At 38.7% G+C, this 25,279-nt stretch overlaps 1 long non-coding RNA gene across 1 annotated transcript; it reads left to right on the top strand.

Moving 5' to 3' along the window:
• Window positions 1–1,044: 1,044 nt before the first annotated feature.
• On the top strand, window positions 1,045–23,939 carry LOC111673936. The gene is made up of 3 exons (XR_002762174.1): window positions 1,045–1,350; window positions 2,421–2,639; window positions 23,459–23,939. It is a non-coding gene; the product is annotated as an uncharacterized LOC111673936 (long non-coding RNA).
• Window positions 23,940–25,279: the final 1,340 nt, after the last annotated feature.

Genomic DNA, 25,279 nt, shown 5'->3' with positions numbered 1-25,279 from the left:
AGTGTACACTTTTCGTAAAAGTGTAAAAACTGTAGGCAAAACGATCAAACCTATTGAATTACATGTAGAGGTAGCGGACCCTTCCCTGACCGAAAGAGGCCGAAAGGTCGGTCTATTTATATTACGTTGAGACGTTAGCATAAATTTTATATTTTCCTCTTGGTTGGTCTTTTCAATTTTCAAATTTGCCGCTAAATTCGCGGGCTACCCTTCTTGCCCTCGCTCGGAATCGAGGGTAGAAAGTGTAGAGAAAGTGTACCCTCGGGGTAGATGCCCACGCAAAACGAACCCCAAAGTGTACACTTTTCGTAAAAGTGTAAAAACTGTTGGCAAAACGATCAAACCTATTGAATTACATGCAGAGGTAGCGGACCTTTCCTTGACCGAAAGAGGCCGAAAGGTCGGTCTATTTATATTACGTTGAGACAGTAGCATAAATGTTGTATTTTCCTGTTGGTTGGTCTTTTCAATTTTCAAATTTGCCGCCAAATTCGCGGGCTACCCTTCTTGCCCTCGTTCGGGATCGAGGGTAGAAAGTGTAGAGAAAGTGTACCCTCGGGGTAGATGCCCACGCAAAACGAACCCCAAAGTGTACACTTTTCGTAAAAGTGTAAAAACTGTTGGCAAAACGATCAAACCTATTGAATTACATGCAGAGGTAGCGGACCTTTCCTTGACCGAAAGAGGCCGAAAGGTCGGTCGTGGCTCTTTGCCTCGGCCGTCCTTCGGACCTCGATCGACCGTCGGCGTTGATTGGTCCGGAGGAATTCCCGGTCGCGTTGCTCCCGCGTGGGCGCGCGACTCGGCCGACCACGTGTCGCCGCGCGTGCGAGTGCGCGCTGGGGCGCCCTCGAGAGGGATACTCGTAAGAGGGACGAGCCCCTCCCGCTCGGCCAATCGCGACCGAAGCCGCGCACTTTCGTATCGGCTACCGGTCGCGCGAGAGGGGACGGCGAGGGACGGAGGCCGAGCGAGAGCGGCTAGTGCCCGCTTTGTCGGGCGAATTAGCAGCGTCGACTAATCGCCAGTCGTAGCGAGCGCGCTAACCGTATGCGCGCCTCTTCTTCGAGATTCCAGTCCGACGCGAGCATCGACGACTGCTATCCAGCTGATCCAGCTCGCGCGCGACTGCTGGTCCTCGGGGTTTGAAAATCGTCGCGGCCGCTCATCCTCGGAGGGTTCGATTCGAAGCTCAGCCGTGCCCGTATCTGAGAATAGTTCGCTCACCCGAGCACATTTCTCGCCGTTGAAATTTTGCCGCCTTCGGCAGGAGCTACGAGACGGTTGCGACGAAAGGAAATAGCTCGGGACAGGCGAGAGCTTCGTGGATACTTGCACTCGGGGTACAGGGTGAGTTGCCGGATGCACGTCCGGCAGTATTTCCTAAATCATTAGCGTGCGGACAAAATGCTACGAACGAAGGTTACCGATGTCACGGGGAGACGTAATTTAGCGCTCATGGGGAGAGCGATGTGGTTCAAAAAATCATTTCGGACAGGTATCGTTAGGTCGGGGATCGTTTGCTCAGGAGCACCGATAACGGTTGCCTGAGGATTTCGATCGGACCGGGCCTCGTGGGTTGTTTTTCGGATTCGCTTCCGGTTGGTTGAAACCAGCCAAAGACCTCGTCGAGTAAAGCGATAAAGATACTTTATTTTCGGGTGCCTCGTGGTTTACAGGAATGATTTAAGGGGGCTGGTATTCGCCCAGAGTTACAGGTGCCTCGCACGCAGGTTACAGAGTGGAGACAGGTCAAACTTCGCTGGTCAAAGAGACAGAGCCCTTCGGAGCGGGCCTTTTTGTACCAAACCGGATGTTCCTAGATGCAGAGAAGGATGCTTATTGGTGGGTTTTTAAGATTGAGAAGGGTAATGTCTCCCGTGATTGGTTTGGGGACAGGTTGAAGGGGAAATAGGTGGAAAGTCGTCTTTCCCAGAGAATCCGCATGGTGCCTTTCCCAGGGCTGTTATCTGGTTTGGGGTGCGGAAGTACGCAGAAAAACAAAGGGGAGGTAAAGAACGAGGGAGAGCACACGCTGTTTAGAGTTTCTTTCTTAATATTACTTAAAATAAAATGTTAGGTAGAGACCTAGCGGTATTCGGAAAGTAGAACCCCACGGGTAAGTACGAGGCACGACTTGAGACTTCCCGCGTTATCGTTTCTCTTCAAACAACTTCCACTCGTGTTCATTCGACCATGAACTATCGGACCATTATAAGAAAGAATTCTAATTCAATGAACGAGACCGAAAGATCGTTTTTTTCTCCTAAATCTTGTCCGAGTTCTGTTCCATTCGCGCCTTTTATCGCATGCCCTGTACAGATTTAAAATTTACATTACGTGCTCCTGCGTCATCGAGCAACTTTCCCCGGGCACTGTTTCCTTATTCTAGCATTGATAGTTTTATAAAATCGTTTCAGATGGAAATGTCAACCGATTCGCAGAGTATACGCAATATCCTTGATCCTCTGTACACTTAGTTCCTGCCGGTCTTAGACGAACGCCCTGCGCAGCGGGTTCGCGCATTCGCGCGGCCCTACTCACCCTCGTCGGGTGCGCGCGCACGCGGAGTAGCACGTGCGCACCGGCGGTGCGCCGACCAGTGCGGCGGCGCGACCTACAGAAGCAGCCGGACCGCGGTAAGTAGCGCATCTTTCCTCCCTTTCGCCCCCGTCGTCGTGTCATCGGCCCCTCTCGCTTCCTCTTTCTCTCTCTCTGCCTCTCTCCGCCCATCCGCGGCAGATTCGCGAGCTATTTCGGCATCTCCACGGCGGCCCACGTGGACACGGCGTAGTCACGTGTTTGCATCCCAAGGGAGTTATCTCGCTTTCGACTTCCGATTTTGCCCTTCGATCGCGGTTTATCTGTTCTCTTTCTCCAAATTTACTGCCGTGGGTGCCGAGGGAGACCGATCTTCGGCCATCAAGAGTCTTGCGATCCGAATTAACGGCTCCCGGATGTATCGTGTCGAGCTTCGATTCGCATACGAGGAATCTCGAAGTCGTCGGGGACCTGTTTCACTGATTCTTTTTTAAATAAATTATCCCGTTTAGCGGCGCACTATTGAGAGGAATGCGCAAGAGGTGCAGCGTGGCGCGAGGGGTCCGACGAACGACACGGGAGGCTTTTTCGACGATTCTGGGATCGATTTCGTAATCAGCGTGGACTTTAAGGGAGTTCGATGTTGACTTCTTGCCAGGTGAGCTTACCGACTTGGTTTCGGAGTACTTTTTAAAATACAGTCCGGGGACTTGCGGGAAACTCCGACGACTAAGGTGATATGATAGGGCCATTCTGTATATATCGAAACGTGAACATATTTATAAAGCTTTTCTATAAACTGGGTGCACCGAATTATCTGACACTTTAACGCGTGATTATGGAGGCCCTAATGAAGAACGCGATGCTCGAGAGATTTTATTTTCCGAGGAGAAAATGTCTTTTTTCTTTAGTCTTGCCCGAGATAAATAGACGTTTTTCATCGAGAAATGAAATTTCACGAGCATCGCGGTCTTCCTTAGGGCCTCCATAATCTCGTAATGAAGTTTCAAATGACTCGGTGCGCCCAGTTTGGAGAAAGGTTTTATAAATATTTTGACTTTTTGGTATGTATATTTGATGCTTTCATATCACCTTAAATATCTTAACCAGGGGGATACTTTCCTGTCCGAGGAAATCGAATCCCGTGTAATCAAATCTGATGAAAGGGGTGTTTTCTTCTATTCTTGTTTACCGTCTGGCAAAATTAAGATGGCGCTGCGACCTAACGCGGGACACGTGCTCGATTCGTTAGAAACTTTTGTACCTCTGTCCTGTCCTCACGTTACCCTCTATGTACTCAAAAATGATTTACAAATAACCGTTACGTAGAATTTCAAGTTACTGACGTATTGTCGATCACTTTCTCCGGGATTCGGGCAACCTTGACACGAGACACCGAAGGTGTAACCGTACCTTGCACACCTTGCACACCTCGCGCACTTTGCACACCTTGTACACCTTGTACACCTTGCACACCTGGCTGCACATACATTCGTAATTATCCGCACTCGTACAGAGAGACTGCAACGCTAACTATCTCTGAATCGAGATTAATGTGACTGATCGAAATAAAGTAATCGGTCAAGATCTTTACCTGGTTTAATTTTTTTTTTCTTTTCACGCTCCATTCACAACCCTTCACGATTCAATAATCTTTTCCTTCGTCACGAAATGACCTCCCTGATTCAGATCTGCACCTGTCAGAGTGTCATGCAGTTCACGGTGTTAATTGCAAAAAATAATGAGATGTTCGTACGCCGATAAGTTTACCTGGCAAGGAGTCGGTTTCGAACCCCTTTAAAGGTTGATTACCCGAGCAGATTGTCGATGATTCATTCGACATCGTTCGCCTTTTCCGATGACTCTCGCAAGGCGAAGAATTTCAAGCAAGCCACGGTTAATTAGAGGATGCGTTTAACTGCGGCTAAAAGGGTTAAAGGGTTAAAGGCCGCAGGGGTGAAGCACCCTGAATGTTCTACTTGCAGTTAACTCGACGGCTGATCGTGTAATTACCCTTATTCATAATTACAGATCTTTCACTTATTTCCTTCATCTAAAAAGAATTTCAAGAGGTGAATTCTGTTAAAGAGACACGTTTGGTCGAGGGAAAAGAGTTTAAGGTGAAGTGAGACACGTCGAGGAACTTGTTCGACGTCGGTAAAAAAGATTCTTCCAAATACCTACGTTGCCGACGTTCATTTTTATACTGACAGCTGTATCGAATTATATTAGGTATTGTCCTAAATGGCATACTCCACCTGTCGATTTCGTATAATAATTATAAAGAAATCGAAGTAAAACTCCAGAAATCCTCTGGATTCATACCTTCTGGGGCCCTAATTGATTGCAGAGGGACCCCCTGCGCCATCTGTGATTTCCAGGTCAATTAAATTTTCCCTCCGAGACCTAGTATTCCCATCGTTTTGGCATAGAACCGCATACAACACTTTTTTTGCCTTTATCCCGTTCAAATGCGACTTTATCGATTACCAGAGTGTTTTAAATTGTTGTAAAATTGTCCTGACCGTTTCGTTTCTCATATCAGAGCCTTCGATAATTGTATATTGATCGAAATACGAGAGCTCGACGCCCTTTTGGTTCTGGTCTGGACTGAGTTAAAAAATTTTTTCCAAAACTCCAAATTTTGAATGTCAGGACAATTCTTAGATGATCAGGAGTGATGTGTCATGTTTCGGACAGTTTGGTCTAATACCCTTAAAAAAAAGTGTTGTATTCAAATCGACTGATTTGAAGGGGGTTTCGCTTCACCTTAAGGCGACATGAAAGTGGCGTTTGAAAAGTTGATGAAACTTTTCTGCAAACTGGATTTATCGAATTGATTGAAAATTTACCACCTGGATAGGGAGGTCCTAAGAAAGGTCCTGACACTCGTGGCATTTCTTTTTCTTATTGATTTATATACAGTTATGATAAGTCCAGTCCGCAGAAAAGTTTCATAAACGATTGGCCGCAAAGCTGCCACTTTTATGTCACCTTAATTGCTCTGGACTCTCTGCTCATGCTTGATTTCGTATAAATTCATGTAACGTCCCGTGTAGCAATATAAATTCGAACAATATTGATAAACTAGTTAATATAGCGGCTATTGTGAGTACTGCTACAATATTAAAATGTGAGCTTTCTAATTTATTGGTAGCATATGACATCGTAATATAAATTAGCTAAAATGTCCAATATTGCACCAATATATTGAATTTAATATTTACTACGACGCGAAATATGATATTGGCTCAATTTTGCCCGACAATTGGCAATGGTGTATCAATAGATAATTTTGGACCAATATCACACCAAGCTATTACCAATATTCGCTGCTACAGGGGGTTTTGTTGTTCCTGTCCTTTAAACATTATTCAGGATTTACCTTGAGTCCGACTTTAGTGCAAGTTGGAGTTGCGCTATCTGGAATAGTCGTCAGAAACTCAGAAACCTGTTTTTCATGGTTAAGAGTAGGTATTTTAAATTCTTTCTTACTTGGGTGATTAAAACTTTCTCGGGAAACCGTGCAGTTTTGTTAATTAACACTTAGTACATAAAGACATTAGGTTACGCCGGCTATTGGACATATTTAGTAACATATCATAGTTTAATGCATACTTTGCATTGCCGGTAAATTTTTTAACACTTCTTCTTTATGATTTAATTGATTTTAAAAATTCTTCTCCTGAGAGATATGTTTAGAAACAGGAACACTATGTTCATCTGGTTATCTACTTATAACGCGTTTCTGTGAAGTGATATTACTCATCCAGGGTTAAAGTCCTACGACTCATAATGCCCGTTCTTGAAAATCTCTTATATTCGCTTTTATTGTCTTTCACTTTCTTCATTTTTACTTTCGTTATAGTGACCAAAGTATTTCCCGCAAATTTTAAAAAGGATAACTAGTAATGCGGAATTGTAAAATGCCCTACGACACAAAACAGCGCCACGTGGGTCAACGGTTTTCAGCGACCTGTCGCCTTTAAGTGATATGAAAGGGTCATTATATATGTATATGTATATATATATATATAATATTATATACATAATATATATATATATAAAACGTCAAAATATTTATAACATTTTTCTCCACACTGAGTGCACCGAATGATTTGATACATTAACACGTAATTATGGAGACCCCAAGGAAGAATGCGATGTTCGTAAAATTTCATTGTCCACAAAAGAAATGTGATTTTGGTCTAGCCTACACTAGATAACAAAAAATTTTTTTTGAAAAATGAAATTTCACGAGCATCGCATTCTTCCTTAGGACATCCATAATCACGTGTTAAAGTTTCAAATGATTCGGTGCATCCAGTTTGGAGAAAAGTTTTACAAATGTTTTGACGTTTGGATATATGTGCCCATAATTATGAAAGTGGTCTAAGTCAAAATTAAAAAAAAAAAATGAGTTTAATAGTTATTTCACGCCATATTATTTCAAACGAAATTAATTCAATGTAATTTCGAAACAAAAAATATATGACTTAGACCACTTTCATAATTATGGGCACATATGACCTTTTCATATCACTTTAAAGTGATAGGGTCATACTAAATATCTTTAAGGTGATATGAAAGGGCCACCTTAACGACGGCCACTTTTGGAAACAGACGAGTGAAGTCAGTCTCCGGTCGAATTAATCGAAGATTCTTCTCTTCCTCTAAACCTCTTATAGAATCTAATCAAAATATAGAAGAAACGTCAGTATCGTGGGAATTTGAATATCTAAATATTTCCCTAAATATCTAACTCGCTCATAACCAGCTTAACGATAGTTCGACTTTTCTACAAAATAACTTTATAAAAATGTGCAAGATTTGTTTAACACTAGGTTTATGGGCGTTTTTTATATACCTGTTTCTACGAGCACCCGTCAAATTGACGGGTAAACGAAAACACGCATTTTCTTTAAAAAAATCGATTTATTCAAATTAAGTCTGTATTAAACAACACTAGGCTTTACGTTTAAATAAATTATTAATAAGTAAAAAGTCCTTTTTTAAAAATTATCACGGAAATGATTGGAATGCTCGTCCTCTCATCCTCGGAGTCAGAACTAGAAAGAATGCGCATCCTTTTCTTGCTACGACACCCTTTCAAGAAGTTTTCCTCTTCACTATCCGAAGATCCTTCTATTTCTCCACTTTCAATGCAAACTTTCACTCTCATCTTCGCCTTACACTCACTGCAACGAAGCAAATATATATGGATTGTTTATGAAATTAGCTAGTCCGTCAATTTGACGGGTTTCGTAGAGATAGGTATACTACATACAGATTTTAATAATTAGAAGGCATAGGAAAAAATAATTGCGTGTACAAATTCTTTGGATGAAATGATTAATTTACGATACAAAAATGGTTAAAATTAATGCTATGGTTTTTTCGGTATTTCTTTTCGAAGTTTGAATTCCGTCAAATTGACGGGCCCCGTAAACCTAGTGTTAACCATAATTCCAGAGAACGCGCAACTTTATTTGGCCTCTGTACGACACGTCATTCAGTATTAGGATGCTACGCTGGCGTTGTGTAATCTCGATGTTATCACACGTCACATTGGTATAAAGAGATAAACTTACAATCAAATGATAAAACAAACAAAGGTCGACCTTAGGATAGACACGCAATTTGAAACGAAAAGCCAAGTCATTGCACTTTTCCGTTGGGTTAACTGTTGTAAAAAATATGAATGAAGATGATCATTCGTAGACGTATAGGAAATGTGAAGAATCTTGAAATATTTCGACGGTTTTGAATTCAATTTGTCCTAGATGCAATTAATTTTCCTCGTATTTTTAACTTGAGCCTTAATAATGCCGCTTTAATGTCCTTGGTGTCAGGGGGTGACGCAAATCATGAATATACGAATTAAGCGGTAGTGAAAAGTGGAACTGATAAATAATTTAGTGGTTACGGTTAAATGGTTCTATTTAACGATACCCAACGAGGTGGCAGCGTACTCGATACATTTATTGCTCTCTGTTGAACAATTTTATTTGCAGTCACTGTATTTTCTATTATTTTATCATAAAAACCATTGTCACCGTGTTCGAAGTTCCATTTATCCATACTTAACCCAATTATCACTCATGGGAGCGATAAATGACTTAATTTGTCGACTATCATGCAGTAATCAATAACGGATATATAGATGTTCTTCAGCATTATGCCGACGAGTGTTTCGATAGATATTTGCTAATTATTAATTGAATAAAAAGCGGAAACTCAATACTGCAGAGGATAAACATCATTTCTGTTGCGTACGTGCATGCGTGATAAATTTAATTCAACCTCATGCATTCAACAATCGGATTTCGCAAATTTTCTGGAATTTAGCCCCAATGCCGAAACAACTTTCCTTCGCTTTTCTTTATCGCTTTAATACAGTTGTAGCAATTATTACGGGCCATTTTTTATAAGGGAGAAAGAACGCCAGAATAATTGTCACGACCGGAGTAAAGCGATAAAGAAACACGAAGGAAAGTTGTTTTCGGCATTGGAGCTAAAATCCTGAGAATTTGAGAAATCCGATTGTTGAATGCATGAGGTTGAATTTAATTTATCACATATGCACGTGTGCAACTATTTCTGTAATCATCAGACTCTGTCTACGCAATCGTTCGAGGAAATCTTCGTTCCATTGCATTATCGGTTGTAACAATTATTGCAGACTATACTTTATAACCGAGAAAAAACACGGCAATAATTACCACGACCGGAGTAAAGCAATAAAGAAACACGAAGGAAAATTGTTTTCGGCATTGGAGCTAAAATCCTGAGAATTTGAGAAATCCGATTGTTGAATGCATGAGGTTGAATTTAATTTATCACATATGCACGTACCCAACAATTTCTGTAATTATCAGACGCTGTCTACGCAATCGGTCAAGGAAATCTTCGTTCCATTGCACTATCGGTTGTAACAATTATTGCAGATCATATTTTACAACCGAGAAAAAACACGGCAATAATTACCACGACCGGAGTAAAGCGATAAAGAAACGCGAAGGAATGTTCTTTCCGGCATTAGGGCTAAAATCCTGAAAATTTAAGAAATCCGATTGTTGAATGCATGAGGTTGAATTTAATTTATCACACATGCACGTACCCAACAATTTCTGTAATCATCAGACGCTGTCTACGCAATCGGTCGAGGAAATTTTCGTTCCATTGCACTGTCGGCATCGAATCATAGATTTGAGGGAAGTAAAAGTCGTTCGCTGGGTAGCTTATTTTCTTGTAAGCAGCAGTTTTTTCCGCAGTTTTCACTGATGGGAAAAGAATATGATAGAGATAGCATGATGGCGAGTCCGTTGCAGAATATGGCCGGACCGTGAACGCTACCACGGTTTATTGGCCCGTTTGCAGTTATTTACGGATAGCACTCGTCGAGACAGTTGATCGCGACATGAATGTTGGTAAATAAATGCAAGCGAACGAGATAAACCAGTGGACTTTGATCCGTGCACGTGCTCGGTGCCCATTAACCCAGGAACTAGCTGGAAGCGGTATCGATCCCTTCGATCGCATGGAATCCATGACTTATTCGATTGATACCTTCCTTGCCTCAGAGGAACAAAAGAAATCCCCTAGAAACCGAATGAAACTTTTAATGAAGTAAAAATAACGATCGGTTACTTGGACCGATGAAAAAATATGCTATTCTAATAATATATAACGCGTATAGATGCAATCAAGGGGGTATTATCTCCGGAAATCATTTATTTCAGTGCTCGAAATCACGTGAAAATCAGCTGGTAATTGTTGAAAATCACCAAACCACGAAGTATTATAAGGAGATACAACGCCATGTATTGAAATCGTCCCCACTTTAGGGGTCCGAGATATTCAGATTTTTGCGATCTTGTGCTGAGAGCGATTCGATGGAATTTTGGAATTAAAAATTCTGAATCTGATAGTGTGCCTGCTAGTCTTGATCGCGTTAAAAACATTACATTCTGTATCTCGTCCGCGGATTATCGTTTCGCTCTGCGTACCTTAATTGTTAAATTAAAGGCATTTTATGTCATTTACGTCGGTAGGAAATGTTTTGGTCACGTAGGATTGGAGTTTCTTGATTTTCCGCAAGTACTGCTCGTATCGTGAGATCATCGAAAATCTGACAAGGAAGATATCCCAGGTCGATCTCCGATTTCATTTCTTTTATATGTTATAGTAGACTAAAAACTAAGCGACACGTATTTTTTTTATCCGCCATTAAACACTTTAAGGAGGGTGAAACCACCATCCAAAGTAAGGCCTGTGAGGGGTGGCTCACCCCTTAACTTTTTTTTATTTTAATTGACAAAATTATATTTTTCATTTCTCGTTATGAAAAAGTTTTTCCAGGTGGATTAGTTAAGAAATATTATGTTCTCGTGGGTGAAACTGCCAAATCGCCCCTTGACATGCCTCAATTTGGATGGTGGTTTCTCCCCCTTAAAGTGTTTAAATGGCAGATAAAAAAAAAAAATACGTGTCGCTTAGTTTTTGTCTACTATGACATATTATAAATGAAATTAAATCAGAGAGATCTACTTGGGATACCTTCCTTGTGAGATCCTGGGTCCTAATTCCGGGATCATTTTCTGTGCAGCTGACCATTGAGGTTATGTCTCCTTATACTACTTCATGACCAAAACATTGCCGCAATTTTGAGGCTGACTGCCACTCGTTACCGAGTCGCATTGTTATTTGTCGTATGAAATCAAAGGAAATCGGTTCTCAATGAAAGAAATCGTTTTTACTGATTTCTGAATGAATAGCCCCTCGGGTGCGATGAAATATGGAGATCTGGATTCATTCGTAAAGTAAAAGAGAAGGTTGCACGGTTTTCATTTGAATACAATAGGCACGCGTGGTGACATAGAATAGAAATTAACCTCATGCGTGTGTTCGAATGATAGATTATTCAGTATTATCGCCCTTTTTCAGAACGTATTGAATTTGTTGCGTGCCTAATGATATAATTTAACTATAAGTAACATTAAAAAAATAGTATTTCGTAGTAGGAATTGCACGCACAGCAATCTCTCTGCAACTACTGTTCGATTTCGTTTTGCAACAATGCCGAATAATTTCACTTTTTGCCGAACATTTATTCTCGTGCAAGAATTTAACTCCTTCTGCGGACATTTGTCAAGCTCGTATTTAAATTGGGATATCCGTCGAGTTCAATAATGTAATGGCGTTTTTCCTTAAACAAATTGTTCGGTTCTTTGTACCGGGTAATTGAAAGGCACTTCACACTGGAATTTATGAATTATAACACGCGGTAGTAATTGAGGGATTGGATTTAAGAACGCCGTCAAGGTTTTTACTACGTGCGCATGGTACCCCTGTAATTTTCAAGTTAGTACCCACATTACATGACTTGGCAGTTAATAGTAAGCATTACCATATTTAAATTAACGCGCGTTACTTATACAATTTCAAGCATGTTTCCTTAGAGGACAGTTTCGTGTAAATATTCCTTCTTGAGCTCTACTTTAACATATTTATTTCCCCCTGCCACGCCAAGTCGAAGTCGGCAATTAGTACCATGACCTGTTAACAATATTAGAAGATTGGCCGTCATACATTTTATTTTAATTTGGCGACCTTGAGTTTATTGAGGAAATATCGGCTGTTCACCGCGAACGTATACTTAACGTGCTTTTTAAGGGGTAAACATAGGAGAAACGAAAGTATCTGCCATATAAATGCATGCTAAATTATTCTGATAAACAGGTATCATGTTGTTACGGAATAAAAAAGCTAATTATGAAGAACCTTCATCCTGATTTTCTTACAACAGGGACGCAGACGATTAGCCGTAATGAACAGTTCCAGACTGTCGAGGTTCGACTTTTCATTAGACGAGGTTTATCCTCGAAAATAATGAGAAACTACTTTCGTCGATAACCCCAAATGGCAAAACATTACTTCCGGACTTATGACGCAGTTGCGCATTAAATCGCATGTTCGACAGTTTCTTCAGACTGTATTTATACAATTGAGAATAATTATCGAGGTAATGCTCCATTAGCTCCTGTTGCATGAACCCCTTTGGAATCACTCTGTAATCTCTTCTAGTCCGTATCGACCGGACAAGCGCAATGATAACGGATCATGAACGTTCTTGAGAGACTTCTTGGTACTCCCTTAGTACCCTTAACACGTACAATAGTCTAGACAGAAATCGTATTTCCTGTAGTAGTCGTCATCAACAAAGGTCGTCGGTCATAGAAACTTGGAGTGAATTCTTGACATTCGGGATAGATAAGTGGTATATCTCTTGTCAGCGATAATATTAATGGCCGAGGAATACCGATAATTCGATAAGCACGAGATTAAGGCATTTCGCAAGAGATTTGGAAAGTAACAGTTGGTTTTCACTAATTTTAGAAATCCGAAATTGAGAAACTACAGTAATGGATGGACTTATTTCCCAATTTATTTATTTGTTTCTTTAGCACCATGTATCTTATTAGATATGTTTATTGTTAATTTCGATGTATCTAATGCAATGCGATGAAAGCATAGCTTAAATGCCATACGTAACAATGTAGATTTTAATTTAAATCCCGGTCTTATTAAATTTTAATATTGGATTTCCATTCCGCATTGTGGAATGCATAATTATACGTTTCGATAGGAAAATGACAAAATTGACAATTTTGTAACGAATTAAAAGATTTTAATCAGCGGCTCGAATTGCTTCAATTTCTTTTAAGTAGTGTACGTAAAGTTATAGTACATTATCTCTCCTACTTGATCATGTGACCATTTCTTCAAGAGGAAGTAATCGACGAATTCGATAGACGATCAGTTATCAATGACGATATACGGTCATTTACCTGTCGCGATAACCATTCTTGTAAGTGACAAATTATCAAGTGGAACAGTTATCGTTCGCGAGTAATCATAAAAAAGCATATCACGCCACAGAAACTTCTAAGTGATTCAAAAAAGATATTGACGTTGATAATTATTGGATATAATAACCGAAATCCTGATTTACATATCCAACTATAAAACAACTCATTTTCAATACATAATGCATTTTGTAAATACTTAAAAACAGAGGTAAAACAGCGATCTATATTAATCCTTGAGGGAATATAATCTTTTAAATTGAAATCATTGAGCAGAATTGAACATGCCTTCTGTCGATCAGAAATAATTCCTTGCGATTTATCTTTATCCCAACATTATTGGTAATTTCATCAGCTGTATCTCATGGCAAAATATCTGCAGACAACTCGAAATATATCTGGTCGAGATGAATGAATGGAGACTTTGGCGATAAATAAATGAACCTCGCATTTATCTTTATCCCAACATTATCGGTAATTTCATCAGCTGTGTCTCGTGGCAAAATATTTGCAGACAACTCGATGTATCTCGGGTCGAGATGAATGAATGGAGACTTAGGCGATAAATAAATGAACCTCGCATTTATCTTTATCCCAACATTATCGGTAATTTCATCAGCTGTGTCTCGTGGCAAAATATTTGCAGACAACTCGATGTATCTCGGGTCGAGATGAATGAATGGAGACTTAGGCGATAAACAAATGAACCTCGCATTTATCTTTATTCCAACATTAGTGGTAATTTCATCAGCTGTATCTCGTGGCAAAATATCTGCAGACAACGCGATGTATCTCGGATCGAGATGAATGAATGGAGACTTAGGCGATAAATAAATGAACCTCGCATTTATCTTTATCCCAATATTATCGGTAATTTCATCAGCTGTCTCGTGGCAAAATATCTGCAGACAACTCGAAATATCTCTGGTAGGGTTGAATGAATGGAGACTTAGGCGATAAACAAATGAACCTCGCATTTATCTTTATTTCAACATTAGTGGTAATTTCATCAGCTGTGTCTCGTGGCAAAATATTTGCAGACAACTCGATGTATCTCGGGTCGAGATGAATGAATGGAGACTTAGGCGATAAACAAATGAACCTCGCATTTATCTTTATCCCTACATTATTGGTAATTTCATCAGCTTTGTCTCATGGCAAAATATCTGCAAACAACTTGAAATATCTCGGGTCGAGATGAATGAATGGAGACTTAGGCGATAAATAAATGAATCTTGCATTTATCTTTATTCCAACATTAGTGGTAATTTCATCAGCTGTATCTCGTGGCAAAATATCTACAGAGAACTCGACATATGTCTAGTCGAGATGAATGAAAGGAGACTTCCACGTTTCAATTTGGGTTAAATAGTACCATCTAAGCGCGATCGCTAATGAGCGTTAATGGCACTGTCTTATGGTACATTGACAGTCGGTTAACAATTAATTAGATAAACGAACGTCAATTGAGTGTACTGCGGAGTAAGGTAGCTTTCATCTGACCGATACACTTCATCATTAGTCAGTTACTCCTTCACCGTAGATCTGTTTACAGCTTCGCAAAATCCGTACGAGTTCCGGAGACGTACAATCGATCTTTCATTTTCCCGCCACTCAGCAGGTACATATGTATATTGCAATCGGCATTTCATTCTTTCTTTTCTCATTGAAATCGTGTTTTAGATTGTTCCACATTTTGTAGAAAATTTCCAAGACAAGACTTTGATCAAGTTCATCCGTGGTTTCACGGAAAATCGAAGTCCTCTATAGCCTTTTCCATACAGATTTTCTGTTAAAAAATATTTTCTACTGAAGGTGAAGCGAAGCACGTCGAGGAACTTGATCGACGTCGGTGAAACTGATTTTTTTAAGTACCTACTTTGCCGACATTCGTCCTTATATTGACAGCCGTATCGAATTATATTAGGTATTGTCCCAAATGGCATACTCCACCTGTCGATTTCGTATAATAATTATAAAGAAATCGAAGTAAAACTCCAGAAATCCCCTGGATTCATGGTTTCTGAGGCCCTAATTGACTGCAAAGGGACCCCATGCGCCATCTGTGATTTCCGTGTCAACTAAATCTTCTCTCCGAGACCTTGTATTACCATTATTTTAACATAGCAGCGCATAAAATACTCTTTTTGCCTTTATTCCGTTCAAATGCGAGTTTATCCATTACCAGAGTGTTCTAAATTGTCGTACAATTGTTCTGGCACCTTCGATTCTCATATTAGAACCTTCAACAGTTGGATATCGATAGAAAAATGAGAACTCGACACCATTTTGGTTCTGGTCTGGGCTAAGTTAAACAATTTTTTTGAAAAATCCAAATTTGAAAATGCCAGAACAATTCCTAGATGCTCACGAGTCACGTGTCAAAGTTTCAGACGGTTCGATCCAATACCCTTAAATAAAAGTGTCTTATTCGAATCGACTGATTTGAGGGGAGATTCACTTCACCTTAAAAATGTGAGGGGTTTTGAGGAAATAAGAATCTTTATTCGGTTCAATCCGTAGCTCGGTTGGAATTTGACTGACACTGAACGTCTCCGTTTTTAAAAAGTGGCTGCCTATCGGCCGTTGTCAAAATGACGAGTTACCGAGAATCGTGAACATAATTTCGTATGTCTTATAAAAAGCGAAAACAGATAAGAAATATCTATAAAATTTGTGCATTTGTGGGGTATAATGCTGCAGTAAAATTATAAATTTGATGTCTTAAAAGTGAATTAGTGCACATTTCTTTAGAGATCTATAATGTTATAACTTGTAATATCATGGTATAATATGTTATACGAATTACGATTTTGTGAAATTGTATAGGAAAATTCATATACTTACATACGACATTTGTACCATACGTTTATAGAGTATAAAAATGAAATGTTATAAAACATGTATAACATGTCTAGATAGAACATCCGAACAAATGTTGACGAGTTACAATACTTTCTTTCAAGAATGTATGTTTACTCGATCATTCGTATGTCGCAAAATGTATAGTTGTATCATGATCTGTAAAATCACGTGTTTTACCACGATTGCGTTGCCGTTGAGAAACGTTTCTGATATATGATATTATTGTTGCGCTTTCATAACAAAATCTGTTCTTATCGGGAATAGTAAGCGACTATACATGTGATGGTAGTAATCAGACGCCCCTACTATCATGAACATAGTGGGATATTTCGATAAATCACGGGCACCGACGGTTTATCAACAGCCTGTATCTCAAAAGCATTCAAAAATTTTCTTAACACTTATAGGATACAAATGTTTATCGTGCAAGTGTAGATGTCGCTAATTAAAAATTACGTTTAATATACTCTAGTGTTAAAAGAAGTATCTCAAAAGCATTTGAAAATTTACTTAATACTTATAGGATACAAATGTTTATCGTGCAAGTGTAGATGTCGTTATTTAAAAACTACGTTTAATATGCTTTAGTCTTAAAAGGAATATCTTAAAAGCATTTGAAAATTTACTTAACGCTTATAGGATACAAATGTTTATCGTGTAAGTGTAGACATCGCTTATGAAAAGTAACGTTTCATATACTCTAGTGTTGAAAGGAATATCTTAAAAGCATTCGAAAATTTACTTAATACTTATAGGATACAAATGTTTATCGTGCAAGTGTAAATGTCGCTAATTAAAAATTACGTTTAATATATTTTAGTGTTAAAAGGAATATCTCAAAAGCATTTGAAAATTTACTTAATACTTATAGGATACAAATGTTTATCGTGCAAGTGTAAATGTCGCTAATTAAAAATTACGTTTAATATATTTTAGTGTTAAAAGGAATATCTCAAAAGCATTTGAAAATTTACTTAACACTTATAGGATACAAATGTTTATCGTGCAAGTGTAGATGTCGTTAATTAAAAATTACGTTTAATATACTTTAGTGTTAAAAGAAGTATCTCAAAAGCATTCGAAAATTTACTTAATACTTATGGAATACAAATGTTTATCGTGCAAGTGTAGACGTCGCTTATGAAAAGTAACGTTTCATAAACTCTAGTGTTAAAAGAAGTATCTCAAAAGCATTCGAAAATTTACTTAACACTTATGGAATACAAATGTTTATCGTGCAAGTGTAGACCTCGCAAATTAAAAGTTACGTGCGAACGATTATATTTGTCCAAGGAGTTTCACTTTACTCGGAAACTTTTCAAGCACACTTTTCGAGCAATGCAATAGCATCGTCTCGGTTATTTTCCTTTTTTGGAGCGACGAAATCGCGAGGCTGTCGAAATCGACATCGAAAGTGGCGATTAAAGTCCGAAGAAATAAAAGTCTCGACCAAGGCGCCTCATCGGGCGGCAGCCGATAAAATCGTATGCTAATTTTCACGCCGACATAAGTCGCGATGTAATTAAAACGGTAACTTATTTAACACCGTAGACCGTGAAATCAAGGCAAGCTCCGAAAATTACGAAACACGTTAGGGTCAGAGATATCGTCCATCTCATTGATTTTCCCTTTTACATATTTAATTTTTTTCTCCGAAGAAATTCATTATTTATACACACAAAATCTATATTCACCGATCCATGTTCATGCCTCGCGTTTAATATTAAAAGACGTCTTTTAATGATAAAAGTGAAGTATAAGTACGAGTTTGTACAGTTTTTGATACGAGATAAGTGGGAAATAATTTCCTGAAAGCGGAAGATACTTTTCCCTGTTTAAGGCGTCTTTAGGCCAGTGACTAGAAAGAAAATCATACTATCTTAGCCAGATTGCTATCTCAGTGGGCGAGGATATCGTTATCGAAATCGAAACGGAAAGTGTCAATTAACAGCCGTGGAGAGTTTTAGACTTTACCAGGAGAGCAAGTCGAACGCAAGACTCCGTAAGGTCAACGCAGGGGGTCAAGGTTTCCTTGTCCTTATCGGCCTGATAGCACGTGACAGCGGTGCTTAGGTCCTCGGTAAAATCGACGCGCGAGCCCGGGTGGTAGCCGAATTGTTATTTAATTACTAGTTCAATTGCATCCCCGTCCACTCGGATGACCAATTTCCGGTTAATACGAGACGAGGTCATGCCGCGTGTCTGTTACCTCGAAAATTGTTTCCTCAAACTATATCCAAATCTAATTGCCGATTAAAGTCAATCATAAATGTTTCTCCTCGCACCTTGTATATCGAGTAATTTGTCACCTTGAATAATTATTCAAATGAAGCATTATGCCTCGCTTGACAAGCTTCGGAATTTTCTGTAGCTCTAAATCATTAAGTTTGAATCACTATTATAAACCAAAAATATACATCGGGAGTACAGGGCGGTTTGTCAGAACCTCTCGGTGCTTTCACGCCATCTTAAAAATTTTTACCTTAAGTGATATGAAAGAGTCAGCCTAGATATATCTGAGAAGTCAAATCGTTGGTGGAAGTATTCTCCGAATTGGGGGTACCGATTCGTTTCAAATTTAACCACGTGAACATGGAGACTTTAAAGTAGGCCCTGAAACTCATGAAATTTCATTATTTATCCAAAATTTGTTTATTTATCACGGACTAGAACCAACGTGGCGGGGTCCATACACGTTTTCGCTGTTTTACGATTTTTGGAGGCTTGGAACAGAAAATGAAGAGTTTCAGGACCTACCTCGAACAATTTAGAATATCGTAGAAATGGCATATTACAGAGTCAGATGGGAAAGTATGGGAAATACTTTCACCAACGATTGCAAGACAATGTCTCAGGACTAACATGTGTCTTTAGAGAAAAAATTTAGTTGCAGCTAAACGTCACAGATGGCGACGTTGGCCCTAAACAGTCGTTAGAATAATGAATTCACGGGATTTCGACAGTTTTACGTCGATCTCTTCATCATTGCTTTACCGAAATGACATATGGAACGCTTCAGTTTGTACAATTCCCAACGTAGACTGCAAAAAGGCTTCAATGTAAATATAAATGTCGGTTACGGGACGCGCCAGTTTATGTTACCACTTGAGTATTCAAAATGGCGTTACCACCAAAAAGGGTATAGATGAATTCTAATTTATCGACCTCGATTAAATTTCTCGGCGCCTTTCATATCATCTTAAATAAGGTACTTCGATCCAACTAACGTGACTTTCGACGCGACTCGAACGTTGATCAGTTTCGTCGGAAACGACCAACTCGCGAGTTTATCGTCTTGGAAAGTTTTTACCACGCAAACACTCCGAGGGGGAGGAGGCAAATATTGTTTTCTCGCGTCGATCGCGAATCGGCGACTCGATCGCCTCGATCGCGAAGCGTCGCGACGCTCCCTCAGGCGCCGCGACGTCGCCCGTGGAGGGAGTCCCCTCCACCGAGTGATTGCAGTCTCCAATCTTTCCTCATTAATCACAGGGATGCTGTTCGGGTTATTTTTAGAGGTCCAGTTCGCGTTGCACGAAATTAGAATAAATATTTTGGTGCGCCGGGGGAAATATGTGCACTAATTTTGAACCGAGGGAAATAGGTGTAAAGCGACGTACCGAAAGAAATGTATATCAAAGAAATTATTTCTACGTGTCATGCATTTATGTAGGAACTCTGAAACAAAATATTGATATTTGAAAATCCCAAATATTGAAAAAAGAAGTCTACTGTCGGTATCTGAAGACCTGTATGTCCTGTTCAATTTTGGTATATATTTTTTTGTTAGTCTATTCATTAGAATGCACTGAATAAATAGGTACGTGTACGGATTAAAAGTAATTCAGGGAAGTGGGGCAGATGTACCCAGGGAAATATGCCCCATAAATTAATACTAACTATCTGTAAAAAGCAGACAACTTCTCTAGGGTAGGGAAAAGTAGGGGATATCGTACCGTCGGTCAACTTGTACTAGTACGATATTTAAGAACATTTGTTTTGAATTAATAAACACAGTTGGGATAATTGTACCGGGATGAATTACCCGATTATGTAGTGGGACAATATTGCCGATCGGGACTTGTTTTCAGTTTTATAATTTTTCAAATGTCCGTTTAGGGTTATCAAAAGGTAATACATGTGTTTGCATGAAAATTAAATTAACTTTTTAATATTTACTAGTGACAATTTTTTAACGTACCCCACATGGGGTAATCGGTTGGAAACGATGCGGCAAAATTAGTAACGCGTTGGCAAACTAATGTAATATGCCTTTGACTTTAGTATTCACCGGTGCTGCCACCAAATATTAGGTATAAACAAATGTTGCAAGCTTAAGTTCGTAATTTTCCAGTTATATAGCCATTTCTTAGGGTAAGTAGGAGATATCGTACCGTCGGTCAACTTGTACTAGTACGATATTTAAGCACACCCTAAGAAATGGCTATATAACTGGAAAATTATGAACATAGGCTTGCAACATTTGTTTATACCTAATATTTGGTGGCAGCACCGGTGAATACTAAAGTCAAAGGCATATTACATTAGTTTGCCAATGCATTACTAATTTTGCCGCATCGTTTCCAACCGATTACCCCATGTGGGGTACGTTAAAAAATTGTCACCAATAAATGTTAAAAAGTTAATTTAATTTTCATGCCAATACATGTATTACCTTTTGCATAACCCTAAACGGACATTTTAAAAATTATAAAACTGAAAACAAGTCCCGATCGGCAATATTGTCCCACTACATAATCGGGTAATTCATCCCGGTACAATTATCCCAACTGTGTTTATTAATTCAAAACTTTGGTTATCTAAATAGTCACCCTTCGGTAAACGTGATTCTGTTTAGAAATGGCGTAAAAAAGAATAATGGAACATGGTTATCTTAAGATATGAGAGAAGCCATTATATTATAAAATGTGGTTTCATGAAAAATGCGCTAATGTAAAATCTACTGAATTTCATATATACGTTTTTTATAGTAGAATATGATTTATGTAATCAATTTTCTTTTCCGAATTTTACTTATATGGTCAATGTTTTGCTGTGAATCCATTTCTCGTATGTGGTAAAAATTATCCGACTTTATTACAATAAAAGAGGACAATTTACTCATCTGGTGGGACGATTTACCAAATGAGCTGTTTAAATCGTACCACTGTAAGGAATATTTCATTTGAATGTCTACCGTGTTAAATAGCGTGTATGTACCTGCATGTGTGCACATTACATGCAGTATTTCACAGGTAAATGAAATATGAGTCGTTCACTAAAACATCCTGCCAAAAACATTTCTATTGGCAGTTTTGTAAACTCGGTACAATTTACCCAACTTTACCCTATTAACACGAGATACTGCAATTAATAAGAAGCGGAGATCCGGGAGGGAATAATTCTTGGTGTACTCATTTCAATCTCGGGGTGGACCCACACTTTTTGCTATACACAGGAACTGATTGTATAAGTAGGTTATCTAGGACAACAGAGTAATTAATCACATTCACCCGCCGCAATTTATCAATTTGTTAGTACCGAGTACCTCACAGAAAATCACGTATACACCTAAAAGTTAATCCTAGAAATTGGTGGAAGCATACCCAGGGGAATGCGCTATAAATGATCACCAACCACCCCTAACACATTGATTTCCTCTCGACGCGATATCACAGAGCAATGCGTTATAAATGTTTATCAGTTATCCTTACTGCATCTCGACAAGATAACACAAGGCATCAAAGAGTTTAAAAAAATCGTTCTATGGCCGCAACGCGCGTTGTAAATAAAACTCTTAAGGTGATATGAAAGGATCATTCCATACATATAAAATGTTAAGATGTTCATAAAACTTTTCTCAAAACTGAGTGCACTGAATCATTTGAAACATTAGCACGTGATCATGAAGGCCCTAAGGAAGAATGCGTGAAATTTTATTTTTCACAAAAGTGTTCTCTTCGTTCTACTCTAGGCTAAATAAACAAAGTTCTCTTTTGAACGAAATCTGAGGAGCATCGCGTTCTTCCTTAGGGCCTTCATAATCACGTGCTAATGTTTCAAATGATTCGGTGCACTCAGTTTGGAGAAAAGTTTTATGAACATTTTAACATTTTATATCTATGGAATGATCCTTTCATATCACCTTAAGAGTTTTATTTACAACGCGCGTTGCGGCCATAGAACGATTTTTTTAAACTCTTTAATGCCTTGTGTTATCACGTGCCGAAGTTTTAAATTATTTGGTACACCCAATTTGGAGAAAAATATTATAAATATTTTGACCTTTTGATATATAAAATGACCCTGTCATATCACCTTATGTTAACGGGAGTTATTAGATATCATGAATCATTCTTTTACATAATGTTTTTGTGCTATCGATACTGGTTGTTTTGGGCACAAATTATTTTCATTTCTTTTTTTTTCTTCTTTTATTACTTTTATTTCACTTTAAACGTCAATAATAAATCGCGAAAATAACGTGTCAATACGAGGGAAAACGCTTACGTAAATTGCCTCTATACTAACACACAAAGATGAATAAACCTAAATAGAAATGAACTGTAAAAGCAAAATATACGCAAACTGTGCCAATACTAAAATACAAAGATAAATGTAAGTAGTAATTGGCTGTAAAACAATAGAATTGGGACGAGATACGAAGAATAATAAGCGGCGATTTTAATGCCAACTTCGGCAAACCGGAAGCGCAGCCGTTAAGTGACTTTATAGACAACATTCAAAAGTAATAACACTAACCGAAACGTTTACGCAAATTGTGTTAATATTAAAACCCAAAGCTGAATGAAAATAGCAGTTAACCGTCCACAATTTGACATACCGAAACGCGCTCATTGTATAACACGGGACCTTACACGTGCCCTCGTGTAAGAAGTTTCCCTCGAAAAGTGTTAAAAGTCTCCCATCGAAAAATTGAAATAGTCCAAAGAAATAATTTCCGTTCCTATTTGTTCGTTCCTCCCGGAAGGTCGGGCACACGAGCGAGATCGATCACAGATCCTGAAAGAAATCCCGCATCGGCTTACTCGCTTCTGATTGGCGCCCTCGCTCTCCTCGCCCAGCCGATTAATCAGCGAATTACTCAATCGCCTCTCTTTTTCTCTTTTTTTTTTTTCTTCTCTCCCCGTGTTTGCGAATGGTCCGATTTTCTCGTCTCGCAGTCGGGCGCAGATCGCGAAGAGGGCCGCGACAGCGACTCCGGCGAACACGGGCACTCCTGGGAGTACGATGACGGGGATGAAGACGGAAACCATGAGCGGCGCCGCCGACAAGGACGCCGAGCGCCGTCACGACGAGCCCAGGGCCAATGGCCACCCTCCGGCCAAGCTCGAAGACGTCCTGCAGCTCGAGGACTTCGCCGAGGACAACAATAACGAGGTGGGTTCTCTAGCAATTAGTTCGCGCCCCGATCGATCAACCCCGAAAGCGTCCCCGTCGATGGAAATAGGAAAGCTGTGAGTATCGAAAAATGCACGCTGGGCAAAGGCGACGATGAAGGATTAAGGTGGTATGAAAGTATGATATATAAGTACCAAAAAATCAAAATATTTATATCATGATTTATAATGATTTACATGATATATTATAATGATTAAGATGATACGAAAGTGTGATATGTACGGGCCAAAAAGTCAAAATATTTATAAAACATTTTTCTGGGTGCACCAAATTATCTAAAACTTTGACACGTGATTATGGAAGCTCTAAGGAAGAACGCGCTGCCCGTGAAATTTCATTAAAAAAAAAAAAAAAAAGGAAAAAAAATCTTTTGGCTCTTGTTCGAGATAAGTACACTTTTTTTTTCGAAAAATTAAATTTCATGAGCAGCGTGTTATTCCTTAGAGACTCCGTAATTACGTGTTAAAGTTTCAGATAATTTGGTGCATCCAGTTTGGAGAAAAGTTTTATAAATATTTTGACTTTTTGTTATGTATATATCACACTTTCATATTGCCTTAAGGTAAAATGATAGGGTCATTCTATATATCAGAACGTCAAAATATTTATAATAAATTTTTCTCTAAACTGTGCACCGAATCATTTTAAACTTTAGCACGTGATTATGGAGACCCCAAGGAAGAACGTGATGCTTGTGAAATTTCATTTTTCAAACTAAATTTCTTTTTATTCACTCTGGATTAGAACCTAAATCACATTTTTTTTTTGTGAAAATTAAATTTTACGAGCATCGCGTTCTTCCTTCAGGCCCACATTATCGCGTATCGAAGTTTAAAATTGTTTGATGCAACATTTTTTTTGTTTAGCCTAGAGTAGAACCAAGCCACATTTTTTTTTTGTGAAAAATGAAATTTCACAAGCATCGCGTTCTTTCTTGATAACGCGTTAAAGTTTCAGATAATCCTCCATGATAACGTGTTAAAGTTTCAAATAATTCGGTGCACCCAGTTTGGAGAAAAGTTTTATAAACATTTTCACGCTTTGATATATTGATTATAAAATGTTTATATATATATATATATGAATACATAGAATGACCCTTCCATATTACCTTAATCATAATCTTTAATCAGTGTCATTAACATCAATTGGACAAATATAAAGTAGAATGAAACTCTAATAACTTTTTGGCAACAATTCAGGTGTACAATATGTAGCGGCAATTTTTTTGGAAATAGGAGTTATTATAATAATGTATTATAATTTAATTTCAAACGGTCATCGTGATCAGTTTATTGATGCAAATGTTTTATACGATACCAGGTGCGATAGAGGTTTTATAGAAATATTCTTTATATTTAGCATCAGAAGTTCGATGATAAAGTCGGGGGAGTTTCCAGTTCTGATTTCAGATCCATTAGTTCTTGATAATTAGGAATAAATACTCTTATCACGTGTGAAATGTAAGGCAAATCTTTTCCATTCACCACATATTATAAAAATGACATACATATTTATTTTTATATTATTTCGATTAAGTCTTACATTTCAGAGATATTACGGGATGGTGACGGACAACGATG

This window comes from Orussus abietinus, unplaced genomic scaffold (assembly GCF_000612105.2).
Source record: "Orussus abietinus isolate OABI.00-Male unplaced genomic scaffold, Oabi_2.0 scaffold215, whole genome shotgun sequence".
Lineage (NCBI taxonomy): Eukaryota > Metazoa > Arthropoda > Insecta > Hymenoptera > Orussidae > Orussus > Orussus abietinus.
This window is presented reverse-complemented; position numbering and strand designations above follow the sequence as displayed.